We start from the raw sequence: 27,612 nt of genomic DNA on the forward strand, positions 1-27,612 counted from the left end.
ATTTATAATGTAATTTGCATGATAATTATACAAAAATGCAAGTTAATACAGGTGGTTGTGCCAAGCCCTACCAGCTTGTTTTATGTGCCTACCAAATTGTCTGAAAGTTTAATGTAACAGATGTATTTATCACTAAAAATCTTTTATTTATGAGATATTAATACATTTCTTTATAAAGATCTTATATGATTGCAATTATTGATATGATCTTAATGGAATTATCTGAAGATATTGATAATTAGATTAAATGAAAATTTTCCGAAGTTATAATTTAAAAATAAACAGCTAACCAAAATTAATACTGAAGTTAGCTATTTTGACTTTCAAAAAAATATGTTTATATTTATTTCATAAAGTGGAATCATTATAATGCATCAAATATTTTATTTTTTGCTACATACTTCTTGTACTTAAAATTGTATTGTATAATGTGTAGTTAATCATATTAATTTTGCTTATAACACACTTTTTAAATAGATTGAGAAACAAAACAAAAATATGTGATAATGCATAATTTACAAGCAATTGTGACCAAAAGAGTTTAACAAGTTGATTTTGTACTTTGCCAGTTCCAGCTTTTATTAATGTTTTCACTTGGGTATTGCATGGTGATCCATCAATTCTGCTGACATCCCTTCTCCATCTCCCTGATTTTTCGCTCTGCCCTTCAGTTTTACCAACATTTAGATTTACCAGCACTTTGTATACAAATTCTTTTTACTAATGTTCCTATTAGTCAACTACATTGTGTGGGTGATGACTTACCTTCCTTAAATGAACTGAGCCATCAAGTGGTTTAAAATTATCTACTATGAATCCTCAACTTAAAAGTTAAATACAATACTACTCTTACTTTTAGAGATTACAGATACAATGACATATACTTCATGGCTTTGGCAAAAAATAAAAAATAAATTAGTGTTAAGATGGTTTACACCTTATACATTTCATTTCAGCAACATCTGATGTACAGACCTGTACCTGATGTACATATGTTACATAACTGTAACCCGATACATACTGGAAGTAAATCTGATGTATAGGTTTGTACCTGATGTACATGTGTGAGCTGTAACCTGATAAATACTGCTAGTACATCTAATGTACAGTGTACATGTATATACATATTGTACCTCCAAAATGCTGATCCTCGATCACACAAACTTACTTTTTGATAAACTTAAATATTTTCTTGTCTCCTATAAAAATTCTAAGTTTTAACTGAAAATAAATATGCTTACAATTATGAATTGTTTTTTTGTTTTTGTTTTAGTTTTTTTTTTAATATGATTTGTCAGTATTTTTTTTTTTTTTTTCACATTCCAAAAAATATCTAATTATCCAATTAAAATTTCTTTAATGTAACCATTGCACATATGGTTCTGTTGACAATTAATTAAAAGAAGAATTTTTGGGTAACCAATTTTGCATCAGATTAATTAAGCATACATCCTCTTTATGGAAAAATTAATCTTTAATTAAAGCAATAACATCATTCTTCAATAGTAAACCATAATCAGCGAACAACAAAGGCGAGTAGAAATTGGACTTGTACATTTCAGGTGTCCATGATATCACTGTTATTGGAGTAACATAATTGTCTTGATTCGATCTAATTCTTTTAGACCTTTGTACATGTAAAGGCAATAATAATCCAATTTCAATAAACACGTGCCCTGTAGGTCAATATATACTGTTAATATGAAGAATTTGATGGTATACAATATGAAGAACTAAATTATGAAACTATCTGTTACATGTATGTTACCATTGTATTAGGGGAAATATAAGCAACATGAATGACCATATGATGGTTACATATAACTCACATATTTAGGAAAAGAGTTATGTTTTGAAGATTTGAAGAGCATACATGGATATAAAAAGGTAAAAGATGCTTACTCTAACAACTAACTCATTTCTTTTTTACAATTTGACTAGTTATCTCCCCATTATGTATACAATGCAACTCGGAGCCAGAAACAATAACTCATATATTAGAATTATGAGGATGTGAGGAAGTGCAAAGATTACTTGAAAGTTTTGACACATTATTGGAAGCTCTTTTATCATCTCAGTAAACAAAACATGTTCTTTTTGGCTTAAGTTTTACATCATAATCTCCTTCCTAATAATAGGGTAGATTATGATTATTATGTCACGTCATATCCGGGGCCAAAACAAAATTAGACGGCTATGCCGAACAAGAGATCCCAGAGGGATCTTGGCGCCCACCATTGAATGATCTTCATAGGTTCCATGTCAGATTGATCTTTTCCCTACTTTTCCCTTCATTTTACTAATCTGTGCAAATTGAGACATCCCTCCAGTACTTTTCAAGGGAATCCTAGCTATATAAGAAATTTGAGATTTAACGATAATGGCTGTTTGTTTGCCAGGTTGTTTTCAGGACAGACTGGTCCAAAAATGCAATACAAGGGACCAAGGGGAACCTACTTATGAAATTTGAGAAAGATCCATTCAGTACTTTGAGAAATAGAGATAACAAACTTCATTTGTCAAAATCCAAGATGGCGGTCTGTCGGCCATATTGTTTTCCAATTGATCTCAAAATGCAATAAGCATAACTAGGCACCAAGGGAAACTTACATATGAAATTTGAGAAAGATCCCTTAAATACTTTCTCAGAAATAGTGATAACAAACTTCAATTGTCAAAATCCAAGATGGCTGCCTGTCGGCCATGTTATTTTCAGATTGGTCTCAAAACGCAATATGCATAACTAGGCACCAAGGGAAACTTACATATGAAATTTCAGAAAGATCCATTCAGCACTTTCTCAGAAATAGTGATAACAAACTTAAATTGTCAAAATCCAAGATGGCTGCCTGTCAGCCATGTTGTTTTCTGATTGGTCTCAAAACGAAATATGCATAACTAGGCACCAAGGGAAACTTACATACGAAATTTGAGAAAGATCCCTTCAATACTTTCTCAGAAACAGTGATAACAAACTTCAATTGTCAAAATCCAAGATGGCTGCCTGTCGGCCATGTTGTTTTCAGATTGGTCTCAAAACGCAATATGCATAACTAGGCACCAAGGGGAACCTACATATGAAATTTCAGAAAGATCCATTCAGTACTTTCTCAGAAATAGTGATAACAAACTTCAATTGTCAAAATCCAAGATGGCTGCCTGTCGGCCATGTTGTTTTCCGATTGGTCTCAAATCGCAATATGCATAACTAGGCACCAAGGGGAACCTACATATGAAATATGAGAAAGATCCCTTCAGTACTTTCTCAGAAATAGCGATAACAATTTTCAATTGTCAAAATCCAAGATGGCTGCCTGTCGGCCATGTTGTTATCCGATTGGTCTCAAAACGCAATATGCATAACTAGGCACCAAGGGAAACCTTCATATGAAATTTGAGAAAGATCCCTTCAGTACTTTCTCAGAAATAGCGATAACAAACTTCAATTGTCAAAATCCAAGATGGCTGCCTGTCGGCCATGTTGTTTTCAGATTGGTCTCAAAACGCAATATGCATAACTAGGCACCAAGGGGAACCTACATATGAAATTTGAGAAAGATCCCTTCAGTACTTTCTGAGAAATAGCGATAACAAGAATTGTTTACGGACGGAGGGACGGACGGACGGAGGGACGGACGGACGGACCACGGACCACGGACGCAGGGCGATTTGAATAGCCCACCATCTGATGATGGTGGGCTAAAAACAAAATGAATTTGCTTTCTTCACATGTTACACAACTGACACCAAGATCTATGTTACCATGAAGAAGCTGGGTTCCATAACAGAACAAAAACAAACAACATGGAATAAACAATTATTTCAATGTCTTTATGGACAGAAATGACTCCATCTGTCTTAGGAACATGTCAATATAATGCTTTTATCTTAACATCCAGCCCACACATGTTCTGTTGATGTTGAAATTATTTTCAAATTGTTAATGATATCAGACTTTTAAATATTTTTGGGTTTCTCCTTGTGCCTGATCTTAATTTCAAAAGAATAACACCACACAATAAGAGTTCATGCTTTATGGTATAATAATGACATTCAAGTTGAAAGTAACTATTTCTTTTATCAAATATGGTTTAATGCTGGTGAACATACTATAAATGACCTAGTTAAAAATTATGATAATTTGACGTTTTTTTTCAATTGATGAGTTTCTTCATGAATTTCAAATTACCGGGTAATACCAACTATTTACAGTATCTTTGGTCACAGTTTCTTGCAGAAACAGGACTTCCATCCATTAGGACTATCTCACCCTTTCATACAATGTACCTCTTCTACTTGAAATGATCTTTAAAAGTAAAAAGGGGTCTTAAGACTTCTACAACAATATTATTAAACCAGTTCCAACCCGGGCCCCTACTGGCATTTGGAAATGGAGTGATGTTTTTGACTTTGATGACCAGCAGTGGAAAAATATACTAATTTTTTTTTTAATATTACAATAAGTTCTAAGCTTCAATGGTTTCAAGTAAGGATTATACACCACATTTTGGTAACAAACAGTTTTCTTTTCAATATCAATCTAATTCCTAGTCCTTTATGTACACTGTGTAATATGGAAAGGGAGACAATTGTTCACTGTTTATGGGAGTGTATAGAGGTACAGACTTTGTTAGAGAGATTGTAATCTCTTCTGTATATTCTTTTGCTTCCCCTCTGGGGGAAAGAAACACATTTATTTGGTATTGTTCATCCTAATGCCAATGTTGTAGATACTGAAATATTAATTCTTATTAAACATTATGTTTATAAGTCTAGATGTCTTCACAAATCTCTTAATTTAAGCGCTCTCATTAATACGATTTCCAAATGGCCTTGACAACACCTTACTCAATCTTAAATTTATTTCATCTCCTCAAAAATTCTATTTATATCAATAAGCAAGGAATATAATCTCCACCCCCTCCCCTCTCCCTCTTTCTCTCCTCTTCTCTGCCTTTCTATCCTTTATAGGATGTGTAATGGTTGTATGTGTAATTTGTTCATGTGTGTGTCCGTGTGTGTGAGGATATACTTTTGTATCTGTGTGTGTGTTTATTGTGAAGTCAGTCTGCTATGTTTGTGAGAATAGGTGTCAATGAACATGTACATGAGTTAGCTGTATGCAGAAAGTAAAAGAAGTATGTGCATGAGGAGGAGGATGAAGATGATGATGATAATGATGGTGATGTATGATGATGATAAAAGTGATGACAATGACGCTTCATGATGCAAAATGATGATTAAAAAAAAACACTCCTACACAGTTATACCTCCTACACATAGATATATACCTCCTACACATAGATATATACCTCCTACACATAGATATATACCTCCTACACACAGTTATATACCTCCTACACATAGATATATACCTCCTACACATAGATATATACCTCCTACACATAGATATATACCTCCTACACATAGTTATATACCTCCTACACACAGTTATATACCTCCTACACACAGTTATATACCTCCTACACACAGTTATACCTCCTACATATATATAGATACCTCCTACACATAGTTATATACCTCCTACACACAGTTATATACCTCCTACACATAGTTATACCTCCTACACAGTTATATACCTCCTACACACAGTTATATACCTCCTACACACAGTTATATACCTCCTACACATAGATATATACCTCCTACACAGTTATATACCTCCTACACATAGTTATACCTCCTACATATAGTTATACCTCTACATATAGATATAGGCGTTGAAGATATTCATAGTCCGATACGGCTACATTAATATGAAAACAAGAGCTGTTGGAGAACAGCATAGCTCGTCTCGCAAATGTTTGTCAATAAATAATTAAAATATATTAATTGGAATGGTTTCGCAAATTGCATTAATAATATTTATATTGTTTACTTGATCAGATTATGTTTTGTGAATTCATGCATTTGGGAGACAAGCTATGCTGTTGTAGATTAAATGAAGATATTAAACACAAATGTAATTGCTTTTGGACATATTTCTTCAATTTTTTGACAACATATCCTAATGAGAGTTGTCTCCCTTGAAAAATGTGACCGGTATAAATTGTCTATTGTGACGTTTTCATATTGTTTTATATTCAGTTTCACCCCAAGAAAGGATAGTGTAACTCCATAGGGACTCTTTTACCAAATATCAGCACCCTAGTACAATCATAAAGTAATGTGTTAAAAAGCTTTCAACATTTGCACGAAAATTTCAAAAAAATATTTCAGTTTAACTCAAGAAAGGGATAGTTTAACCCCCACAGGGAACCTAATACCATGTATAACTATGCCTTTCAACACTCACAATATAAAGTTAACACAAAGTCCAAAGATTTAAAAACAAAAACAAAAAAACACAGATTTAAAAAAAAAAAAAAATTTTTACTCCAGGAAGGGATTGTCTTACTCCATAGGGACTCTATTGCCAAATATAAGCACCCTTGTACAATTATATAGTGATGTATTAAAACCTCTTAACAATTGCACCAAAAACTTAACGCAGAAATATTCTAAGTGCAAAAATTTGAAAAATCCTGGTTATTTCCCCAAAACATCTTTTAGTTTAACTCCGGCAGGGGATAGTTTAACCCAAGAGGGAGTTTATTACCAACTATCAGCACCCTAGTACAATTATAAAGTGATGTATTAATACCTTTCAACACTTGCACCAAAAACTTAACGCAGAAATATTCCAAGTCCAAAAATTTGAAAAATTCTGGGTTTTTTAGCTCACCTGGACCGAAGGTCCGGTGAGCTTATGTCATGGTGCAGCGTCCGTCGTCCGTCCGTCGTCCGTCAACATTTGCTTCAAATCGCTACTAGTCAAAAAGTTCTTATTGGATTTTGACCAAATTTGGCCAGAAACATCCTTGGCAGAAGGGGAACAGATTTTGCATAAATGGTGACTCTGACCCCCGAAGGGCCAAAGGGGCTGGGCCCAATAGGGGAAATAGAGGTAATTCCTTTAAATCACTACTTGTCATTAAGTTATGAATGGATTTGAACCCAATTTGGTCTGAAACATCCTTGGGGGAAGGGGAACAGATTTTGCATAAATGGTGACTCTGACCCCCGAGGGGCCAAAGGGGCGGGGCCCAATAGGGGAAATAGAGGTAATTCCTTTGAATCGCTACTAGTCATAAAGTTATGAATGGATTTGAACCAAATTTAGTCAGAAACATCCTTGGGGGAAGGGGAACAGATTTTGCATAAATGGTGACTCTGACCCCTGAGGGGCCAAAGGAGCGGGGCCCAATAGGGGAAATGGAGGTAATTCCTTTAAATCGCTACTAGTCATAAAGTTATGAATGGATTTGAACCCAATTTGGTCAGAAACATCCTTGGGGGAAGTGGAACAGATTTTGCATAAATGGTGGCTCTGACCCCCGAGGGGCCAAAGGGGCGGGCCCAATATGGGAAATGGAGGTATTTCATTTAAATCGCTACTAGTTATTAAGTTATGAATGGATTTGAACCCAATTTGGTCAGAAACATCCTTGGGGGGAAGGGGAACAGATTTTGCATAAATGGTGACTCTGACCCCCGAGGGGCCAAAGGGGCGGGGCCCAATAGGGGAAATAGAGGTAATTCCTTCTAATCGCTACTAGTCATAAAGTTATGAATGGATTTGAACCAAATTTAGTCAGAAACATCCTTGGGGGAAGGGGAACAGATTTTGCATAAATGGTGGCTCTGACCCCGAGGGGCCAAAGGGGCTGGGCCCAATAGGGGAAATAGAGGTAATTCCTTTAAATCACTACTTGTCATTAAGTTATGAATGGATTTGAACCCAATTTGGTCTGAAACATCCTTGGGGAAGGGGAACAGATTTTGCATAAATGGTGACTCTGACCCCCGAGGGGCCAAAGGGGCGGGGCCCAATAGGGGAAATAGAGGTAATTCCTTTGAATCGCTACTAGTCATTAAGTTATGAATGGATTTGAACCAAATTTAGTCAGAAACATCCTTGGGGGAAGGGAAACAGATTTTGCATAAATGGTGACTCTGACCCCCGAGGGGCCAAAGGAGCGGGGCCCAATAGGGGAAATAGAGGTAATTCCTTTAAATCGCTACTAGTCATAAAGTTATGAATGGATTTGAACCCAATTTGGTCAGAAACATCCTTGGGGGAAGTGGAACAGATTTTGCATAAATGGTGGCTCTGACCCCCGAGGGGCCAAAGGGGCGGGCCCAATAGGGGAAATGGAGGTAATTCATTTAAATCACTACTAGTTATTAAGTTATGAATGGATTTGAACCCAATTTGGTCAGAAACATCCTTGGGGGAAGGGGAACAGATTTTGCATAAATGGTGACTCTGACCCCCGAGGGGCCAAAGGGGCGGGGCCCAATATGGGAAATAGAGGTAATTCCTTTGAATCGCTACTAGTCATAAAGTTATGAATGGATTTGAACCCAATTTGGTCTGAAACATCCTTTGGGGGAGGGGAACAGATTTTGCATAAATGGTGACTCTGACCCCCGAGGGGCCAAAGGGGCGGGGCCCAATAGGGGAAATAGAGGTAATTCCTTTAAATCGCTACTAGTCATAAAGTTATGAATGGATTTATTCCAATTTGGTCAGAAACATCCTGGCAGAAGGGGAACAGATTTTGCATAAATGGTGGCTCTGACCCCAAAGGGGCCAAAGGGGCGGGGCCCAATACAGGAAATAGAGGTAATTCCTTTGAATCGCTACTAGTCATAAAGTTATGAATGGATTTGAACCCAATTTGGTCAGAAACATCCTTGGGGGGAGGGGAACAGATTTTGCATAAATGGTTACTCTGACCCCCGAGGGGCCCAATATGGGAAATAGAGGTAATTCCTTTAAATCGCTACTAGTTATTAAGTTATGAATGGATTTGAACCCAATTTGGTCAGAAACATCCTTGGAGGAAGGGTTACAGATTTTGCATAAATGGTGACTCTGACCCCAAAGGGGCCAAAGGGGCGGGGCCCAATAGGGGAAATAGAGGTAATTCCTTTAAATTGCTACTAGTAATAAAGTGATGAATGCATGTTCTAAAAATAATTCTTGAGGACTTTCAGACCTTAGATAGTCTGGACTTCATTAATCTTTATAGCAGTTCCGATTCCCACACTATAACCATATATAGCATTGTTTGAGATTTACAAATAAAACAAATTGAATATGAACATTATTTTGACATTTGGTCTAATTCAACCAGGTGAGCGATACAGGCCCCATGGGCCTCTTGTTTTTTTTTAAATCTTTTAGTTTAACTCTGGCAGGGGATAGTCTAACCCCAGAGGGACTCTATTGCCAATTATCAGCACCCTAGTACAATTATAAAGTGATGTATTAATACCTTTCAACACTTGCACCAAAAACTTAACGCAGAAATATTCCAAGTCCAAAAATTTGAAAATTCTGGTTTTTTTTTTTTTAAATCTTTTAGTTTAACTCTGGCAGGGGATAGTCTAACCCCAGAGGGACTATATTGCCAATTATCAGCACCTTAGTACAATTATAAAGTGATGTATTAATACCTTTCAACACTCGCACCAAAAACTTAACGCACAAATATTCTAAGTCTAAAAATTTGAAAAATTCTGGTTATTTCCCAAAAACATCTTTTAGTTTAACTCCGGCAGGGGATAGTTTAACCCAAGAGGGAGTTTATTACCAACTATCAGCACCCTAGTACAATTATAAAGTGATGTATTAATACCTTTCAACACTTGCACCAAAAACTTAACACAGAAATATTCCAAGTCCAAAAATTTGAAAATTCTGGTGTTTTTTTTTAAAAATCTTTTAGTTTAACTCTGGCAGGGGATAGTCTAACCCCAGAGGGACTCTATTGCCAATTATCAGCACCCTAGTACAATTATAAAGTGATGTATTAATACCTTTCAACACTCGCACCAAAAACTTAACGCACAAATATTCTAAGTCCAAAAATTTGAAAATTCTGTTTTTTTCCCAAAAAAATCTTCTAGTTTAACTCTGGCAGGGGATAGTCTAACCCCAGAGGGACTCTATTGCCAATTATCAGCACCCTAGCACAATTATAAAGTGATGTATTAATACTTTTCAACACTCGCACCAAAAACTTAACGCACAAATATTCTAAGTCCAAAAATTTGAAAATTCTGGTTTTTTCCCAAAAAAATCTTTTAGTTTAACTCTGGCAGGGGATAGTCTAACCCCAGAGGGACTCTATTGCCAATTATCAGCACCCTAGTACAATTATAAAGTGATGTATTAATACCTTTTAACACTTGCACCAAAAACTTAACGCAGAAATATTCCAAGTCCAAAAATTTGAAAATTCTGGGGTTTTTTTTTTTTAAATCTTTTAGTTTAACTCTGGCAGGGGATAGTCTAACCCCAGAGGGACTCTATTGCCAATTATCAGCACCCTAGTACAATTATAAAGTGATGTATTAATACCTTTCAACACTCGCACCAAAAACTTAATGCACAAATATTCTAAGTCCAAAAATTTGAAAATTCTGGTTTTTTCCCAAAAACATCTTCTAGTTTAACTCTGGCAGGGGATAGTCTAACCCCAGAGGGACTCTATTGCCAATTATCAGCACCCTAGCACAATTATAAAGTGATGTATTAATACTTTTCAACACTCGCACCAAAAACTTAACGCAGAAATATTCTAAGTCCAAAAATTTGAAAATTCTGGTTTTTTCCCAAAAAAATCTTTTAGTTTAACTATGGCAGGGGATAGTCTAACCCCAGAGGGACTCTATTGCCAATTATCAGCACCCTAGTACAATTATAAAGTGATGTATTAATACCTTTCAACACTCGCACCAAAAACTTAACGCAAAAAGTCCAAAAATTTTCAAAAATCTGTTTTTTTTCCAAAAAATCTTTTAGTTTAACTCCGGCAGGGGATAGTTTGACCCCCACAGGGACCATATTACCATAAATTACTATGCATAAAATATTGATCCCCCCCCCATAAAATCTTGACCCCCCCTAACTGTGCTGAAACAGTTTACATCAATACAAGATTTAAAGCATTATTAAATCATCTAATCTGTAATTCATTGTTTCCACAAGTTAGCCCAGGTAATACACAGGGTGTCAGATATGTGTACCTGTGTTGGGGACCCCGGGGGCTAATTATAGTTATAACAGTACAGGTGTGAGCAGGTGATACAGACAGGTGACCAGCACACCTGTATAGATGTGATATTTTACTGAAGAGAAATTAATTTGAAGCCTAATAAAGCTTGTAATTATCAAATACTGTAGAAGTGAAATTAATTAAGATTATACACTAAAATTTTACTTTTATAAACATTTATATCTTATATTTTGAATATACTGCATTCAAACAAAACATGAGTTTTATGAGGGTAGATGATGTGTGCTTTATGATATGTTTAATTACATATACAATGCAAACTTCTCCTTCATATTTTCATATTTTTAAACAATTTTTGAAGGAGGTGTGTAAGTGAAATATGTTTTTACCGATGGTAAGATTATAGAATTTCATCAATCATTGATTATTTCATTGATTTAATTGGTGATGCTGTAAAATTCATTCGATATTGAAGAACTGAACATAAACACCATGCTGCCAAGTAGGTGACCGTAGGTAAATTTGTTTTCTAATTGATTGGCATAAATCAGTTCAGTTCAGTTCTTTATTACTTTAAACCATTTGGTTTATCAGTACAGTGCATATATATACAGTGCAGACAGGAAAAACAATACCATATGTACAGACACACAACACACTCGCAGCGTACACGTTTGTATAGTGTACTCAGAGAGACATCTCACATAATTATCCTCGATACAATATGTTCTCACATTAAGTTTCTATGTCACACATGTTTCAATATTCCCACCTTACACTATACGTTACTTACTTAATTTCTATGTCACACACAACGTTATAATATTCTCAATTTACATGTATACGTTACTTACGTAATTTTTCATTATTGTTCTCACAATATATTTATACTTTCCTTACAATACATTCATTCATTATACTCCATTATATTTAAACGTTAATCAATTTACATTCACTAATGTTCTTACATTACATCTACCCGTTTCTCACCTTACATTCATTAACCATCTCACAATACATTGAGACGTTACATTATATTATCTAATCTAATTATCATATTTAATACAACCACTGCTTCGATACTACATTAATATTATTACGATATAAGACTATTTGTGCTCAACTCTCTCGCTTTTTGTTGCTCAATCTGATAAATTTTGCTAAATTTGACAAATCCTTTCTATTATCTGTTTTCATTAATTGCACAAATTTAAACATACTAGGATTTTGAGTATAATACCTCTTAATACACTTACTTCTTATATCTTTAAAACTTTCGCATTTAATAATAAAATGATATTCATCCTCGATATCCCCGCTATTGCACGATGTACAGATTCTACGACATCTATCTGTATTATTATAACGACCTCTCTCAATATTTAACTTATGTGACGACAAACGAATTTTCGATATTTCTTTCGAATTTTGAGTCCCTATAGATTTTGTTAAATATTTCTGTAAACCAAAACCCTCATTAACATATTCGTATAATGAACACTTAGGAGATGACTATCTTTTCTATGCAGTCTTGTTGGAATATATCATACATTCTACGTTTTATAATATCAATATCTTTGTCTATTATATTATCACTATGCCAGATATATCCTAAACCCATTCTATTTAATTCTTCTCTGATATTATCTGACCAATCACTTCCCTTCTCAAGCATTTCTTGATAAATAGCATTTAAAATACAGTTATTTGTAGTCTTTAATTTAATCCAATATTTAAAAATTCTCAATTTCCTTACAATTGCCATCGGTATTCTTCCTAATTCCTGATATATCATATAATTTGCTGTACTTTTCTTAACTCCTAATAATCGTTTACAATAACTCAAGTGCAATTTTTCTATATTTGCATGGTGCTTTGTGAAACCCCCACACTTCACTACTGTAATTTGAAATACTAGCAACATAAGTATCAAATACATGAAGCTGTGTTTCAATATTAAAAAAGTTTTTCTTACATACATTTGACACTGCAAAGAGAGCTTTCCTACCCTGTTCAGAAATTCTATCTTGCGCTTTCCTAAATTTACCATTAAAATTGAAAAGAATACCCAGGTAATCAAAATCATTTACAGTCTCTAACTCGCAGCCATTATAAAACCAAGTATCATCTTCTCTTAATTTCCCGCCGTTTCTGAAGACTAACACTTTAGTTTTATCAGTATTAACAGTTAAGTTCCACTTTTTTGTATACGTTGAAAGTGAATCTAGCATTTTTTGTAAACCCTCTGCAGTTTCGGATAAAAGTACCATATCATCTGCGTACATCAATAAAAATAGATTAAGTGTTTGCAGTTCAATAGAAGGACAATCATCTGTTAAAAAACTCATCTCACAATCATTAACGTACATTGAAAACATTAAAGGTGACAAAATTTCGCCTTGAAATAAACCGTTCTTTCACTCAAAAAAATTAGACATTGTATTGTTATAATATACACAACATTTAACATCATTATATAGTGAGCGAATTATACGAAGCATTTTCCCTTCAACTCTCTCTTTAATGAGTTTAAACCATAAATTCTGCCGATTTACAAAATCAAATGCTTTCCTATATCAATGAAACAACAATATAACCTCATTTTGTTATTTAATGTTTTGCTAATTAAAGACTGTAAAACAAAAATAGCATCAACTGTTGACATATCTTTCTTAAAACCAAACTGTGCATCGCTTATTTTTGAATATTTGTAATCAAAATCAACTAGTATATTGTTCAAAATTGAAGTGAAAAGTTTCCCCAGACAACTTATTAAAGTAATGCCTCTGTAATTATTAGTATCATCCCTATCTCCCTTCTTATAAACTGGAATAATGTTACCTATTGACCAAGATGTTGGATATTTACCAGTCTTCACAAGAGCTGTTGTAGAACAGCATAGCTCGTCTCACAATAGTTTGTTAATAAATAATCAAAATATATTAATTGGTATGGTTTCGCAAAATGCATTAATGATATTTATAGTGTGTACTTGATCAAATTAGTTACTGAAGCAGATATAAATTGTAATGGAGGTAAAAATTGCAAAATATCACATGGTTGAAGAGATTTAAAGTTTTGTTCAGGAGGAGCGGTACATCAGTGTCAGTGATATGACATTAAAGGGACATAACTTTGAAGAAATGGGTGGTAACTTCATCTAACATGTATTACACACATCTACAATGCATAAGCATTGTGCCACCATTTAGTTTGAAATGTTTTCAGTAGTTTAGGGGATGAAGTCCAGACATCGTTGTGTGACACTAAATTTAGTGACACTAAAAGGACACAACTTTCATAAAAGGAGAGGTAGCTCCACCTAACAAAGATTACACAAATGTACAATGTATAAAGATATAAACCACCAAGTTTCATTGAATCCATTCACTAGTTAAGGAGGGGTAGCCCACACATTGTTGACCGTAATGTGAGCATATTCATAAAGTTTTTATTTTTTTATAGTTTCACTCCAAGAAGGGATAGAGGAATTCCAAAGGGACGCTATAAACAAATATCACAACCCGAGTACAACCATAAAGTGATGTGTTGATAGCTGTCAACACTTGAACCAAGACATTCTAAGTACAAAAATTTCAAATCACAGGTTCAAAAACAAATAAATAATTGAAATGTTAATTGGTATAATTTTGCAAATTGCATTAATGATATTTATAGTGTGCAATTGATGAAATAACTAGTTACTGATTCAGAAGCAGATGTAAAGCACATACAAAGTAAAAGTTGCAAAAATATCGTTAAGTGAGAGATTGAACCAAGAGGCCCAATGGGCCTGTATCGCTCACCTGGCTCTATAGCAAATTTGCAGTTGATTGAGGTCATTTCTACAGGTAGTATGCTGATAATCAATTTATTCAAATATCAGAGTAAGCTAGGTTTATTCATGTCAATACATTTTCTAGTCCTTCATTCCAGCATACTATTGGCCTAACATCGGGTCTTGGTGACTCTTGGCTATGGTAAGATTTAAAAATATTTCACCCCTGTGACCTTGAATGTAGGTCAATGTCATTTATTTGAACAAACCTGGTAGCCTTTCACCCCAGCATGCTACAGACAGGCCCAACCTCAAGTAACTGAGCCGTTGGTGTTTGAAAAGAAGTTGTTTGAAGATAATAGCTAATTTGACCCATCTGATCTTTAATGAAAGTTAATGTAATTCATTTGAATAAACTTGGTAACCCTTCACCCCAGCATGTTACAGGCCCAATATCAAGACCCTGGGTCTCTTGGTTCTTCAGAAGAAGTTATTTGAAGATTATAGCCTATTTAACCCATCAAACCTTGAATGAAGGTCAAGGTCATTTATTTTAACAAACTTTGCAGTCATTCACCCAAGCATGCTACAGGTCCAATATCAAGTCTCTGGGCCTCTTGGTTATTGAAAAGAAGTCGTTTGAAGATTATAGCCTATTTGACCAATCTGACCTTGAATGAAGGTCAAGGTCATTTATTTTAACGAACTTGTTAGCCCTTCACACAAGCATGCTACAGGCCCAATATCAAGTCCATGGGTCTCTTGGTTATTGAGAAGAAGTTGTTTGAAGATTATAGCCTATTTGACCAGTGTGACCTTGAATGGAGGTGAAAGTCATTTATTTTAACAAACTTGGTAGCCCTTCACCCCAGCATGCTATAGGCCCATTATCAAGCCCCTGGGCCTCTTGGTTATTGAGAAGAAGTCATTTAAATGAAAAAAATGATGCCGGACAGAAGGACGGACGGACAGATGCTGCACCACAGTATAAGCTCACTTGCTCTTTGGGCAAGTGAGCTAAAAACCAGAATTAAAAAAAAAAGAATCCAATATTTATGTAGTTTCACTAAAATCTTTAAGTTGTCATTTGATTATAAGAAAAGTCATGGGGTGTGTTACCTTAAAAGTTTTTAAATAGGAATCTTATGTGGAAGCCACTTTAATGTTTGTGTTCATGTGACTTCCTTTTAATATATTCATGTATTGACATGTGACTGAATTTGAATATTTTCATTGGACAGTTAGCAGCATGAAAATCTTGCTTTTTCACAATTCTTCTTGCTTTTTCACAATTCTGCAACTCTATACATCTCTATATATTACTTCACTTTTCCACCTGGACTCTGAAGTGCAAGACCTGACCTTGTGTGGGATTCAATATAGAGCTATTGTGGTAAGTAGTAAAATTTCATACTATTTTTTTGTTAAAAAGTATTAATTAATGCAGGTCATAATAATATATTTATAGAATAAGTCACTGATAAGCCATGTTTGTTATATCTGAAAAAAATGCTTGATTATTACAGTTGTGTTAATTCTATATAATTAACACATGGCAAGTGTAAGGTTTTAATACAAAATAGTTCATAAGGAAAAATAAACTTAAATCAGTAAATGTTAATTAGAATCAGTAATTGACTAATTGTAATAATTTTATATTGACCAAGAGTTATGGTTCTTGGCTGCATGCTTATGTATAAACCCACGTTTGTTATATCTGAAGTTGACAGTTAATGTTGTGGTGTTCTGAAGTAATTTTAAACAAGAGGCCCATGGGGTCTGTATCGCTCACCTGGTTGGATTAGACCAAATGTCAAAATAATGTTCATATTCAATTTGTTTTATTTGTAAATCTCAAACAATGCTATATATGGTTATAGTGTGGCATGTAGCGATTTAAAGGAATTACCTCTATTTCCTCTTCTGGGCCCCATCCCTTTGGCCCCTTTGGGGTCAGAGTCACCATTTCTGCAAAATTGTTCGCCTTCCCCCAAGGATGTTTCTGACCAAATCGGGTTCAAATCCATTCATAACTTTATGACTAGTAGTGATTTAAAGGAATTACATCTATTTCCCCTATTGGGCCCCGCCCCTTTGGGGTCACAGTCACTATTTATGCAAAATCTGTTCCCCTTCCCCCAAGGATATTTCTGACTAAATTGGGTTCAAATCCATTCATAACTTTATGACTAGTAGCGATTTAAAGGAATTATCTCTATTTCCCCTATTGGGCCCCGCCCCTTTGGCCCCTTTGGGGTCAGAGTCACCATTTATGCAAAACTGTTCCCCTTCCCCCAAGGATGTTTCTGACCAAATCAGGTTCAAATCCATTCATAACTTTATGACTAGTAGCGATTTAAAGGAATTATCTCTATTCCCCCTCCTCCCGCCCCTCCACACACACCTACAAAGTTAAAAAAAATTTATATTGTGTTGATTTTTATTTTTAAAATTAAAAATTAATTCAGTTAATCAATTGAAGTAAACTATTGAAAGATTTGGCAAAAAACTATTTCTTGATGGAGGGGGAGGGGGTCACTTTATCAAAGCCAATCCAAATCATGTTGCTGTTAATGTATAGACCTGCTACAACTTGAAATGATTTACCCCAATACAATTCTGTTGATACTTCATGATCTGATGTATAGAATAATACTTATTTAACCAAAATGTTCATTAATTTATTTCAATTAATTAATCAATCTATATGTGAGAACATAAAGCATCTACAAAATGTTTGGATGTTAACATCATAACAACAACAAGTGATGTTAATGTGAGTCATGTGAGGAGTGGGGGAAAGTGACCCCCCTTCCTTACATAACTCACATCAATATCAATTATCTCAGGCCAATTTAGATTTGTTATAATGTATAGATTAAGGAATTAAGGTTCATTAAGAACAAGAGATCCCAGAGGGATCTTGGCGCCCACCATTGAATGATCTTTATAGGTTCCATGTCAGATTGATCTTTTCTCTACTTTTCCCTTCCTCTAAGTCTTACTAATCTGTGTAAATTCAGAAACAGCCCTCTAGTACTTTTCAAACAAGGGGAACCTATATATAAAGATTTAGCGATGATGGCTGTCTGTTGTTTTCGGATTGGTCCCAAAATGCAACACCAGGGACCAAGGGGAACCTACATATGAAATTTGAGAAAGATCCCTTCAGTACCTTCTGTAAAATAGCGATAACAAACTTCAATTGTCAAAATACAAGATGGCTGCCTGTTGGGCAGGTTGTTTTCTGACTGGTCTCAAAATCCAATATGCATAACTAAGCACAGAGGGCAACCTACAAATGAAATTTCAGAAAGATCCCTTCAGCAATTTCTGATAAATAGCGATAACAAACTTCAATTGTCAAAATCCAAAATGGCTGCCTATCGGCCATGTTGTTTTCCTATTGGTCCCAAGATGCAATATGCAGAACAACAGACCAAGGGGAACTTACAAAAATGTTTGAGAAAGATCCCTTCAGAACTTTCTGAAAAATAGCGATAACAAACTTCAATTGTCAAAATCTAAGATGGCTGCCTGTCGGCCATGTTGTTTTACGATTAGTCTCAAAATGCAATATGCATAACTAGGCACCAAGTGGAACCTACATATGAAAATTTGAGAAAGATCGATCCCTTCATTACTTTCTGAGAAATAGCGATAACAAACTTTAATTGTCAAAATCCAAGATGGTTGCCTGTCGGCCATGTTGTTTTCCGATAGGTCTCAAAATGTAATATGCATAACTAGGCACCGAGGGGAACCTACATATGAAATTTGAGAAAGATCCCTTCAGTACTTTCTGAGAAATAGCGATAACAAACTTCAATTGTCAAAATCCAAGATGGCTGCCTGTCGGCCATGTTGTTTTCCGAAAGGTCTCAAAATGCAATATGCATAACTAGGCACCAAGGGAAACCTACATATGAAATTTGAGAAAGATCCCTTCAGTACTTTCTCAGAAATAGCGATAACAAACTTCAATTGTAAAAATCCAAGATGGCTGCCTGTCGGCCATGTTGTTTTCCGATTGGTCTCAAAATGCAATATGCATAATTAGGCACCAAGGGGAGCCTACATATGAAATTTGAGAAAGATCCCTTCAGTACTTTCTCAGAAATAGCGATAACAAACTTCAATTGTCAAAATCCAAGATGGCTGCCTGTCGGCCATGTTGCTTTCCGATAGGTCTCAAAATGCAATATGCATAACTAGGCACCAAGGGGAATCTACATATGAAATTTGAGAAAGATCCCTTCAGTACTTTTTGAGAAATAGCGATAACAAACTTCAATTGTAACCAGAGGGATCTTGGCGCCCACCATTGAATGATCTTTATAGGTTCCATGTCAGATTGATCTTTTCTCTACTTTTCCCTTCCTCTAAGTCTTACTAATCTGTGTAAATTCAGAAACAGCCCTCTATAGCTAGTACTTTTCAAACCAGGGGAACCTATTATATATAGAATTTAAGATTTAGCGATAATGGCTGTCTGTCGGCCATGTTGTTTTCGAATTGGTCCCAATATGCATAACTAGGCACTGAGGGAAACCTACATATGAAATTTGAGGAAGATTCCTTCAGTACTTTCTGAGAAATAGCGATAACAAACTTCAATTGTCAATATCCAAGATGGCTGCCTGTTGTCCATGTTGTTTTCCGATTGGTCTCAAAATGCAATATGCATAACTAGGCACCAAGAAAACCTACATATGAAATTTGAGAAAGATCCCTTCAGTGCTTTCTGAGAAATAGCGATAACAAACTTCAATTGTCAAAATCCAAGATGGCTGCCTGTCGACCATGTTGTTTTCCGATTGGTCTCAAATGCAATATGCATAACTAGGCAGCAAGGGGAACCTACATATGAAATTTGAGAAAGATCCCTTCAGTACTTTCTCAGAAATAGCGATAACAAACTTCAATTGTCAAAATCCAAGATGGCTGCCTATCGGCCATGTTGTTTTCCGATTGGTCTCAAAATGCAATATGCATAACTAGGCACCAAGGGGAACCTACATGTGAAATTTGAGAAAGATCCCTTCAGTACTTTCTCAGAAATAGCGATAACAAACTTCAATTATCAAAATCCAAGATGGCTGCCTGTTGGCCATGTTGTTTTCCGATTGGTCTCAAAATACAATATGCATAACAAGGCACCAAGGGGAACCTACATATGACATTTGGGAAAGATCCCTTCATTACTTTCTGAGAAATAGCGATAACAAACTTCAATTGTCAAAATCCAAGATGGCTGCCTGTCGGCCATGTTGCTAACCGATTGGTCTCAAAATGCAATATGCATAACTAGGCACCAAGGGGAACCTACATGTGAAATTTGAGAAAGATCCCTTCATAACTTTCTCAGAAATAGCGATAACGAACTTCAATTGTCAAAATCCAAGATGGCTGCCTGTCGGCCATGTTGTTTTCCGATTGGTCTCAAAATGCAATATGCATAACTAGGCACCAAGGGGAACCTACATATGAAATTTGAGAAAGATCCCTTCAGTACTTTCTGAGGATTAGCGATAACAAACTTCAATTGTCAAAATCCAAGATGGCTGCCTGGCGGCCATGTTGTTTTCCGATTGGTCTCAAAATGCAACATGCATAACTAGGCACCAAGGGGAACCTACATATGAAATTTGAGAAAGATCCCTTCAGTACTTTCTCAGAAATAGCGATAACAAACTTCAATTGTCAAAATCCAAGACGGCTGCCTGTCGGCCATGTTGCTTACCGATTGGTCTCAAAATGCAATATGCATAACTAGGCACCAAGGGGAACCTACATATGAAATTTGAGAAAGATCCCTTCTGTACTTTCTCAGAAATAGCGATAACGAACTTCAATTGTCAAAATCCAAGATGGCTGCCTGTCGGCCATGTTGTTTTCCGATTGGTCTCAAAATGCAATATGCATAACTAGGCACCAAGGGGAACCTACATATGAAATTTGAGAAAGATCCCTTCAGTACTTTCTGAGGATTAGCGATAACAAGAATTGTTTACGGACGGACGGAGGGACGGACGGAGGGACGGACGGACGGACGGACGGAGGGACGGACGGACGACGGACCACGGACGCAGGGCGATTTGAATAGCCCACCATCTGATGATGGTGGGCTAAAAATCCAAGATGGCTGCCTGTCGGCCATGTTGTTTTCCGATAGGTCTCAAAATGCAATATGCATAACTAAGCACCAAGGGGAGCCTACATATGAAATTTGAGAAAGATCCCTTCAGTACTTTCTCAGAAATAGCGATAACAAACTTCAATTGTAACAAGAGATCCCAGAGGGATCTTGGCGCCTACCATTGAATGATCTTGATAGGTTCCATGTCAGATTGATCTTTTCTCTACTTTTCCCTTCCTCTAAGTCTTACTAATCTGTGTAAATTCAGAAACAGCCTTCTAGTACTTTTCAAACAAGGGGAACCTATATATAAAATTTAAGATTTAGCGATAATGGCTGTCTGTTGTTTTCGGATTGGTCCCAAAATGCAACACCAGGGGCCAAGGGGAACCTACATATGAAATTTGAGAAAGATCCCTTCAGTACCTTCTGTAAAATAGCGATAACAAACTTCAATTGTCAAAAATACAAGATGGCTGCCTGTCGGGCAGGTTGTTTTCTGACTGGTCTCAAAATCCAATATGCATAACTAGGCACAGAGGGCAACCTACAAATGAAATTTCAGAAAGATCCCTTCAGCAATTTCTGATAAATAGCGATAACAAACTTCAATTGTCAAAATCCAAGATGGCTGCCTGTTGGCCATGTTGTTTTCCTATTGGTCCCAAGATGCAATATGCAGAACTACAGACCAAGGGGAACTTACAAAAACGTTTGAGAAAGATCCCTTCAGTACTTTCTCAGAAATAGCGATAACAAACTTCAATTGTCAAAATCCAAGATGGCTGCCTGTCGGCCATATTGTTTTACGATTAGTCTCAAAATGCAATATGCATAACTACAGACCAAGGGGAACCTACATATGAAATTTGGGAAAGATCCCTTCAGCACTTTCTTAGAAATAGCGATAACAAGTTTCAATTGTCAAAATCCAAGATGGCTGCCTGTCGGCCATGTTGTTTTACGATTAGTCTCAAAATGCAATATGCATAACTAGGCACCGAGAAGAAAAAACATGAAAATTTGAGAAAGATCCCTTCAGCACTTTCTTAGAAATAGCGATAACAAGTTTCAATTGTCAAAATCCAAGATGGCTGCCTGTCGGCCATGTTGTTTTCCGATAGGTCTCAAAATGTAATATGCATAACCAGGCACCAAGGGGAACCTATATATGAAATTTGAGAAAGATCCCTTCAGTACTTTTTGAGAAATAGCGATAACAAACTTCAATTGTCAAAATCCAGATGGCTGCCTGTCGGCCATGTTGTTTTCCAATTGGTCTCAAAATGCAATATGCATAACTAAAAACCAAGGGGAATCTACATATGAAATTTGAGAAAGATCCCTTCAGTACTTTCTCAGAAATAGCGATAACAAACTTCAATTGTCAAAATCCAAGATGGCTGCCTGTTGGCCATGTTGTTTTACGATTAGTCTCAAAATGCAATATGCATAACTAGGCACCGAGGGGAACCTACAGATGAAAATTTGAGAAAGATCCCTTCAGCACTTTCTTAGAAATAGCGATAACAAGTTTCAATTGTCAAAATCCAAGATGGCTGCCTGTCGGCCATGTTGTTTTCCGATAGGTCTCAAAATGTAATATGCATAACCAGGCACCAAGGGGAATCTATATATGAAATTTGAGAAAGATCCCTTCAGTACTTTCTGAGAAATAGCGATAACAAACTTCAATTGTCAAAATCCAGATGGCTGCCTGTCGGCCATGTTGTTTTCCAATTGGTCTCAAAATGCAATATGCATAACTAGACACCAAGGGGAATCTACATATGAAATTTGAGAAAGATCCCTTCAGTACTTTCTAAGAAATAGCGATAACAAACTTCAATTGTAACAAGAGATCCCAGAGGGATCTTGGCGCCTACCATTGAATGATCTTTATAGGTTCCATGTCAGATTGATCTTTTCTCTACTTTTCCCTTCCTCTAAGTCTTACTAATCTGTGTAAATTCAGAAACAGCCTTCTAGTACTTTTCAAACAAGGGGAACCTACAGATGAAAATTTGAGAAAGATCCCTTCAGCACTTTCTCAGAAATAGCGATAACAAACTTCAATTGTCAAAATCCAAGATGGCTGCCTGTCGGCCATGTTGTTTTCCAATTGGTCTCAAAATGCAATTTCCATAACTAGGTACCAAGGGGAACATACATATGAAATTTGAGAAAGATCCCTTTAGTACTTAATCAGAAATAGCGATAACAAACTTCAATTGTCAAAATCCAAGATGGCTGCCTGTCGGCCATGTTGTTTTCCGATTGGTCTCAAAATGCAATATGCATAACTAGACACCAAGGGGAACATACATATGAAATTTGAGAAAAATCCCTTCAGTACTTTCTGAGGATTAGCGATAACAAGAATTGTTTACGGACGGACGGACGGAGGGACGGACGGACGGAGGGACGGACGGACGGACGGAGGGACGTACGGACGGACGGAAGGAGGGACGGACGGACCACGGACGCAGGGCGATTTGGATAGCCCACCATCTGATGATGGTGGGCTTAAAAAGGGTAAAATATTTTATTTCATTATGGATATAGTAGCGTAGTAAGTAAAATTGATTAATATATATTGATCAATTTTACTTATTACACTACCATATCACACATACACGATCACATCAAAAACTCCCCCCCCCCCCCCCCCCCCCCCCTCTCCTTCCTCCCCTTACATGATCACATCAAAAAACTTATCTTAGACCAATTTAGTTTTGTTTTAATGTATAGTTTAAGGAATTGAGGTTTTTTAAAAAAAGTATTTCATTACGGTCATGGTAAAGTGACCCAAACCTGCCCCAGCTTTTGCAATGATCTACCAAAATCTAAAATTGTGAATACTTTATTTTTTGTGAAGTAAACTTGTTATAAAAGTTTGGTGAAATAGGTATATCAAAGTATTGTAAAAGTAGTGGAAGGGAATGAGCGGGGGAGGGGCACTTTACCATGGGGGGGGGGGGGGTAATGGTATTTTGACCCCGGGGTCATTTCACCATGATTCAAAATACCATGCTACACCGGTATAGTATGGTATTTTGACCTACACTGTAAATTGCCCCCCAACCCCGCCCATCCCCAATTTTAAAGTCACTATAACATTAAACATGAATTTCATGAATTATTTAACATGTTTTTATTAAAACAATATTGTGTCATTTTAAACAGTACAAATTAATTTGGACGGGTAGGTTGGCTATAGAGTGAAAAATAGATGAATAGTTGAGGATGGGGTCAATGGAGAAGTAATTAAGTGTTTAATTATTTTTTTGCAATGATTAGCGACTTCTTTTCACTAATCCTTAACAGTATACACCAATTCAGTATTTTATACATTTTAAAATCAAAAAAATTGGTCTGGGATAAGTGGTTTTAATGCAAGTCATTTATGAGATGGTGGGGTCACTTTACCATGCATAGCCATGAAACTAAACATTCATGATTTCTTTTACCAAATCGTTTTATTAGTTTAATTCAATTGTTCTATATATGAACATTGTTATTTAGAAGAAGTCGTTTGAAGATTATAGCCTATTTGACCCATGTGACCTTGAATGAAGGTCAAGGTCATTTATTTGAGCAAACTTGGTAGCCCTTCACCCCAGCATCCTACAGGCCCAATATCAAAACCATGGGCCTCTTGATTATTGAAGAAGGCATTTGAAAATAATAGCCTATTTGACCCATGTGACCTTGAATGAAGGTCAATTGAAGTCTGTTACCCCTATTTCTTCGAAGGTACTACGGGATCTTTATGGAATTTGTTAGGTAGGTTCCCCAGGATGTCTAGTTGTGTGCATATTGCATTTTGGGACCAACAGGCTGCCATGTTGGATTTTGGCAATTGAAGTTTGTTTCCGATACCATTTTCATTAGACTTGATAATGTTACATAATTACCCAATGTTTAAGCAAATGGAAAGAAGAAAAAATCTGTCTTTCATTTTAGTGATATAGATTATCCAGTGGTGGGCGACAATATCATTCTCGATGTCTTCATATTTAATTTCTGTTACAATTAATAAATGTTGATCTTTCAAAATACTAAACATTAAAAATGAATTAATTTAATTCTTATTAAATGTTGTCTTTTCTTATTCTTAATTATTATTTTTTTTATCTGTATCTTTTCATTACTGAATGGGTCTTGTCCTCAAATGAAAGAAAATATCACTGCTCCATCTTTAAACAAATTGTATTCTGCTTTCAAAAGATAATATTACAAAAGACACAACTATAGGTGAGGTCCTCTCTGATAGCTAACAGTATTAGGTATCAATATTCTAAAAGATGACTTCATAAAGATCCACTTCAGAAAAGAATAATAAAATTTTAGACGATGGGATTAAGAGCCTTTGGATCTCTTGTTTCAGATGGCCAGTCAGTCGACTTCCAGTTCCACGCCTAATGCATCAAGCAAGGTAATAGATATCAATATTTATATTTGATATTTTGTTTACTAAGATATTTAAACAAATAGAAAACAAAGACAAAACAAGAGGTCCATGGGGCCTGTATTGCTCTCTAAGGGTGTGAAGTCCCTTAGGGTAGGGAAAGACCCTTGGACCTATTTTAACATCAGAATTGTATTTATCCGTTAATGTCCAGCAATGCTATACATGGTTATTGGATGGAGGGTCACAGCAACCATTTATGTAAAATCTATTCCCCTTTGGACCCCAAGGATGTTTCTAGGTTCAAACCCATTCATATCTTTATGACAAGTAGCGATTTAAAATCCAAAACCAATTTATTCATTTCAGTTTTAACAAGTGTGAAGCATGTATGTACTACATTTTGTACTTCATAATGAATAAAGATACCAATATAGTATACATTTATTTTTTCAATATTGCCCATTGCCAGGCTGTCCTACTGTTGTTTGCTACCTTATACTTCATTTTTTTTTTTTTAACTTTAATTTAACTAAAACCCCACCAATGTTTAGAATATGTTCCGACGAACAAAATGACATATCGGGTTACTGTGTATCTTTAATAGTGATCGAGTACTGCTGATTTCCCTGAGAGGTGTATTTTGACAACTTTTTCTCCCAATCCAGTAATAAGGGGAGGTAATTTTTAAAATGAAAACTCTCATAATTCTGTATACCTCTTAAATAAAGTTGTGTTTTGAGTTGAATATGGTACTTTGAGTCTCAGTGCAAGTAATCAAGCAAAAAACACTATACCAATATCAAAGTTAGCCTTGTTTTATGACATCGTAGTTACTATGATGTCATTACTAAAAATGTATTGTGTAACATTATTTGTTTCTAAGGTATGTTCCATGTAATTAGCTATGAGAAATACTGAGACTTTGTTCAAAGAATAGATCTTGGAGGGATCTTGACGCCCACCATTACATGATCTATGTTAGTCAAATGAAAGTCTTATCTTTTCTGTGCTTTTTTCTTCTTTTAATCTATATAGCTACTATAATATCAGGAAATTATGTAAAACTATTAAGTGTAACTAAAATTGTACAAAAATAAACTTGAATTGTGAAAATCCATGGTCATGTTGAACAAGAGGCCGAGAGGGCCTGTATCGCTCACCTGGTTTCATGAGATATGAAACAAGAATGATGCTTCAGTATATTTGTTGCTGGTATTGCTATGTCAATATATATCGTAAGCATTTAATATGGGTACATGTACATTGGTTTTATTTTAATGCTAAAAATGCCAAAAAGTGCATTAATCCATGAAATGAAATTGACTTTTGACGCGACCCTATAGGGATGCTACCACACAAATGTGAGTGATATCCATATTACTTAGTTTCAGAGAAGAACTTCTTTAGACCAATTGACCCCTTTTGACCCTGCCCTCTGCCCCCCTGGGAGTCGGCTCCTTCCTTTATACAATTTTGAATCCCTACCCCTATAGGATGCTACCAGTCAAACCATTGCTAAGTTTCAGAGAATAATTTGTTTAAATCAATTTAGCTAAATAGACCCCTCCTCGCCCAACCCCTCAGCCCCCTGACGGCCTGGGTCAACCCCAACATTTGTACAATTTTGAATCCCCACCCCATAACCATGCTACCATACAAATGTGAGTAATATCCATTGCTTAGTTTCAGAGAAGAAGTTGTTTAAACAAATTGACCAATTTTGGCCCCGCCTCTCAGGCCCCTTGGGGGTCAGCCCCACCATTTGTACAATTTTGAATCCCCACCCCATAGGGATGCTACCAGACAAATATGAGTGATATCCATTGCTTGGTTTCAGAGAAGAAGTCGTTTATATCAATATAGCCAGATTGACCACATTTGGCGCCGCCCCTCAGGCCCCTGGGGGTCAGCCCCATCATTTGTACAATTTTGAATCCCCACCCCATAGGGATGCTACCAGGCAAATATGAGTGATATCCATTGCTTGGTTTCAGAGAAGAAGTCATTTATATCAATATAGCCAGATTGACCACATTTGGCACCGCCCCTCAGGCCCCTGGGGGTCAGCCCCATCATTTGTACAATTTTGAATCCCCACCCCATAGGGATGCTAGCAGGTAAATATGAGTGATATCCATTGCTTAGTTTGTGAGCAGAAGTCGTTTATATCAATTCTGCAAAACTGACCCCT

General features: G+C 36.0%; 1 protein-coding gene across 1 annotated transcript in view; it reads right to left on the reverse strand.

The window, feature by feature from the left end:
* LOC117324316 (ALK tyrosine kinase receptor-like) overlaps positions 1-27,612 on the reverse strand; it is a 289,372-nt gene that overhangs the window by 208,638 nt on the left and 53,122 nt on the right.

Source organism: Pecten maximus, chromosome 3 (genome assembly GCF_902652985.1).
Source record: "Pecten maximus chromosome 3, xPecMax1.1, whole genome shotgun sequence".
Lineage (NCBI taxonomy): Eukaryota > Metazoa > Mollusca > Bivalvia > Pectinida > Pectinidae > Pecten > Pecten maximus.